At 41.8% G+C, this 5000-nt stretch overlaps 5 non-coding genes across 5 annotated transcripts; all 5 read left to right on the plus strand.

The window, feature by feature from the left end:
* Positions 1-692: 692 nt before the first annotated feature.
* On the plus strand, positions 693-764 carry Trnac-gca (transfer RNA cysteine (anticodon GCA)). The gene has a single exon. It is a non-coding gene; the product is annotated as a tRNA-Cys (tRNA).
* Positions 765-2352: 1588 nt separating this feature from the next.
* Trnac-gca (transfer RNA cysteine (anticodon GCA)) lies at positions 2353-2424 on the plus strand. The gene has a single exon. It is a non-coding gene; the product is annotated as a tRNA-Cys (tRNA).
* A 134-nt stretch (positions 2425-2558) lies between these two features.
* On the plus strand, positions 2559-2630 carry Trnac-gca (transfer RNA cysteine (anticodon GCA)). The gene has a single exon. It is a non-coding gene; the product is annotated as a tRNA-Cys (tRNA).
* Positions 2631-2765: 135 nt separating this feature from the next.
* Trnac-gca (transfer RNA cysteine (anticodon GCA)) lies at positions 2766-2837 on the plus strand. Its single transcript has one exon. It is a non-coding gene; the product is annotated as a tRNA-Cys (tRNA).
* A 763-nt stretch (positions 2838-3600) lies between these two features.
* Positions 3601-3672, plus strand: Trnac-gca (transfer RNA cysteine (anticodon GCA)). Its single transcript has one exon. It is a non-coding gene; the product is annotated as a tRNA-Cys (tRNA).
* Positions 3673-5000: the final 1328 nt, after the last annotated feature.

Raw genomic sequence — 5000 nt, forward strand, 5'->3', positions numbered from 1 at the left:
CAAGCGTTGTGGTTTTATAGACAGATATTTCGCATAATCTAGAAATATTATTCCGTTTGAGGCAGAACAACGGGGGTATAGCTCAGTGGTAGAGCAATCGACTGTAGATGGAGAGGTCCCCGGTTGAAACCCGGGTGCCCCCTGAAGCTGCGTAATAGAGACATATAAATTTTTTCAACACTTACCTTTCGATAAATAAGGATACCAGAACAAGCGTTGATTTTTAGACAGATATTTCACAAAATAAAGAAATATAATTCCGTTTGAGGCAGAGCAACGGGGGTATAGCTCAGTGGTAGAGCACTCGACTGCAGATCGAGAGGTCCCCGGTTCAAACCCGTTTGCCCCCTTAAGCTGCGTTTTAGAGACATATAAATTTTTTCAACACTTACATTTCGATAAATAAGGATAATAGAACAAGCATTGATTTTTAGACATATATTTCGCAAAATAAAGAAATATTCTTCCGTTTGAGGCAAAACAACGGGGGTATAGCTCAGCGGTAGAGCATTCGACTGCAGATGGAGAGGTCTCCGGTTCAAACCCGGTTGCCCCCTGAAGCTGCGTATTAGAGACATATAAATTTTTTCAACACTTACCTTTCGATAAATAAGGATACCAGAACAAGCGTTGATTTTTAGACAGATATTTCGCAAAATAAAGAAATATAATTCCGTTTGAGGCAGAGCAACGGGGGTATAGCTCAGTGGTAGAGCATTCGACTGCAGATCGAGAGGTCCCCGGTTCAAACCCGGGTGCCCTATGAAGCTGCGTATTAGAGACATATATATTTTTTCAACACTTACCTTTCGATAAATAAGGATACCAGAACAAGCGTTGCGGTTTTATAGACAGATATTTCGCATAATCTAGAAATATTATTCCGTTTGAGGCAGAGCAACGGGGGTATAGCTCAGTGGTAGAGCATTCGACTGCAGATGGAGAGGTCCCCGGTTCAAAGCCGGATGCCCCCTGAAGCTGCGTATTAGAGACATATAAATTTTTTCGACACTTACCTTTTGATAAATAAGGATACCAGAACAAGCGTTGATTTTTAGACAGATATTTCGCAAAATAAAGAAATATTATTCCGTTTGAAGCAGAGCAACGGGGGTATAGCTCAGTGTTAGAGCATTCGACTGCAGATGGAGAGGCCCCCGGTTCAAAGCCGGATGCCCCCTGAAGCTGCGTATTAGAGACATATAAATTTTTTCAACACTTACCTTTCGATAAATAAGGATACCAGAACAAGCGTTGTGGTTTTATAGACAGATATTTCTCATAATCTAGAAATATAATTCCGTTTGAGGCAGAGCAACGGGGTATAGCTCAGTGGTAGAGCATTCGACCGCAGATCGAGAGGTCCCCGGTTCAAACCCGGGTGCCCCCTGAAGCTGCGTATTAGAGACATATAAATTTTTTCAACACTTACCTTTCGATAAATAAGGATACCAGAACAAGCGTTGATTTTTAGACAGATATTTCGCAAAATAAAGAAATATAATTCCGTTTGAGGCAGAGCAACGGGGGTATAGCTCAGTGGTAGAGCATTCGAGTGCAGATGGAGAGGTCCCCGGTTCAAACCCGGGTGCCCCCTGAAGAAGCGTATTAGAGACATATAAGTTTTTTCAACACTTACCTTTCGATAAATAAGGATACCAGAACAAGCGTTGTATTTTAAAGACTGATATTTCGCAAAATCTAGAAATATTATTCCGTTTGAGGCAGAGCAACGGGGGTATAGCTAAGTTGTAGAGAATTCGAATGCAGATCGAGAGGTTCCAGTGTATCCCCTGAGCTGAGTTTTCCAGACATCTAAATTTTTTCAATACTTAACGCTTCGATAACTAATGATACCATTTCAAGCGTTGTGTTTTATAGACAAATATTTCGCATAATAAAGAAATATTATTCCGTTTGAACTAGACCAGCGGAGGTATAGCTCATTGGTAGAGCATTCGACTGCAGATGGAGATTTCCACGGTTAAAACCCGGTTTCCCTCTGAAGTTGAAGTTTTCAAGACATCTAATTTTTTTCAACACTTACGTTTCGATAAATAAGGAAACCAGAGCATGCGTCCTGCATTATAGACAGCTATATCACATATTCTGGAAATATTATTTAGTTTGAAGCAGAGTAGCGGGGGTAAAGCTCAGTGGTTGGGCGTCCGACTGCAGATCGAGAGGTCTCCGGTTGAAACTGGGGTGCTCCCTGTAGCTGCGTTTTAGAGACATCTAAATTTTTTCAACACTTACGTTTCGATAAATAAGGATAATAGAATAAGCGTTGTGGTTTTATAGACAGATATTTCGGAAAATCTAGAAATATTATTCCGTTTGAGGCAGAGCAACGGGGGTATAGCTCAGTGGTAGAGCATTCGACTGCAGATCGAGGGGTCCCCGGTTCAAACCCGGGTGTCCCCTGAACTGCGTATTAGAGACATATAAATTTTTTCTACACTTACCTTTCGATAAATAAGGATACCAGAACAAGCGTTGATTTTTAAACAGATATTTCGCAAAATAAAGATATATAATTCCGTTTGAGGCAGAGCAACGGGGGTATAGCTCAGTGGTAGAGCATTCGACTGCAGATCGAGGGGTCCCCGGTTCAAACCTGGGTGTCCCCTGATGCTGCGTATTAGAGACATGTAAATTTTTTCAACACTTACGTTTCGATAAATAAGGATACCAGAACAAGCGTTGATTTTTAGACAGATATTTCGCAAAATAAAGAAATATAATTCCGTTTGTGGCAGGGCAACTGGGGTATAGCTCAGTGGTAGAGCATTCGACTGCAGATCGAGAGGTCCCCGGTTCAAACCCGGGTGCCCCCTGAAGCTACGTATTAGAGACATATAAATTTTTTCGACACTTACCTTTCGATAAATAAGGATACCAGAACAAGCGTTGTGGTTTTATAGAGAGATATTTCGCATAATCTAGATATATTATTCCGTTTGAGGCAGATTAACGGGGGTATAGCTCAGTGGTAGAGCATTCGACTGCAGACGGAGAGGTCCCCGGTTCAAACCCGGGTGCCCCCTGAAGCTGCGTATTAGAGACATATAAATTTTTTCGACACTTATCTTTCGATAAATAAGGATACCAGAACAAGCGTTGTGGTTTTATAGACAGATATTCCGCATAATATAGAAATATTATTCCGTTTGAAGCAGAGCAACGGGGGTATAGCGCAGTGGTAGAGCATTTTTTCTGCAGATCGAGAGGTCCCCGGTTCAAACCCGGGTGCCCCCTGAAGCTGCGTATTAGAGACATATAAATTTTTTCAACACTTACCTTTCGATAAATAAGGATAATAGAACAAGCATTGATTTTTAGACAGATATTTCGCAAAATAAAGAAATATTCTTCCGTTTGAGGCAGAACAACGGGGGTATAGCTCAGCGGTAGAGCATTCGACTGCAGATGGAGAGGTCCCCGGTTCAAACCCGGTTGCCCCCTGAAGCTGCGTATTAGAGACATATAAATTTTTTCAACACTTACCTTTCGATAAATAAGGATACCAGAACAAGCGTTGATTTTTAGACAGATATTTCGCAAAATAAAGAAATATAATTCCGTTTGAGGCAGAGCAACGGGGGTATAGCTCAGTGGTAGAGCATTCGACTGCAGATCGAGAGGTCCCCGGTTCAAACCCGGGTGCCCCCTGAAGCTGCGTATTAGAGACATATATATTTTTTCAACACTTACCTTTCGATAAATAAGGATACCAGAACACGCGTTGTGGTTTTATAGACAGATATTTCGCATAATCTAGAAATATTATTCCGTTTGACGCAGAGCAACGGGGGTATAGCTCAGTGGTAGAGCATTCGACTGCAGATGGAGAGGTCCCCGGTTCAAAGCCGGATGCCCCCTGAAGCTGCGTATTAGAGACATATAAATTTTTTCGACACTTACCTTTTGATAAATAAGGATACCAGAACAAGCGTTGATTTTTAGACAGATATTTCGCAAAATAAAGAAATATAATTCCGTTTGAGGCAGAGCAACGAGGGTATAGCTCAGTGGTAGAGCATTCGACTGCAGATGGAGAGTTCCCCGGTTCAAATCCGGGTGCCCCCTGAAGCTGCGTATTAGAGACATATAAATTTTTCCGACACTTATCTTTCGATAAATAAGGATACCAGAACAAGCGTTGTGGTTTTATAGACAGATATTTCGCATAAAATAGAAATATTATTCCGTTTGAAGCAGAGCAACGGGGGTATAGCTCAGTGTTAGAGCATTCGACTGCAGATGGAGAGGTCCCCGGTTCAAAGCCGGATGCCCCCTGAAGCTGCGTATTAGAGACATATAAATTTTTTCAACACTTACCTTTCGATAAATAAGGATACCAGAACAAGCGTTGTGGTTTTATAGACAGATATTTCGCATAATCTAGAAATATAATTCCGTTTGAGGCAGAGCAACGGGGTATAGCTCAGTGGTAGAGCATTCGACTGCAGATCGAGAGGTCCCCGGTTCAAACCCGGATGCCCCCTGAAGCTGCGTATTAGAGACATATAAATTTTTTCAACACTTACCTTTCGATAAATAAGGATACCAGAACAAGCGTTGTGGTTTTATAGACAGATATTTCGCATAATCTAGAAATATTATTCCGTTTCAGTCAGAACAACGGGGTTATAGCTCAGTGGTGGAGCATTCGACCGCAGATCGAGAGGTCCCCGGTTCAAACCCGGGTGCCCCCTGAAGCTGCGTATTAGAGACATATAAATTTTTTCAACACTTACCTTTCGATAAATAAGGATACCAGAACAAGCGTTGATTTTTAGACAGATATTTCGCAAAATAAAGAAATATAATTCCGTTTGAGGCAGAGCAACGGGGGTATAGCTCAGTGGTAGAGCATTCGAGTGCAGATGGAGAGGTCCCCGGTTCAAACCCGGGTGCCCCCTGAAGAAGCGTATTAGAGACATATAAGTTTTTTCAACACTTACCTTTCGATAAATAAGGATACCAGAACAAGCGTT

This window comes from Argiope bruennichi, chromosome 7 (assembly GCF_947563725.1).
Source record: "Argiope bruennichi chromosome 7, qqArgBrue1.1, whole genome shotgun sequence".
In the NCBI taxonomy this organism is placed as follows: Eukaryota; Metazoa; Arthropoda; class Arachnida; order Araneae; family Araneidae; genus Argiope; species Argiope bruennichi.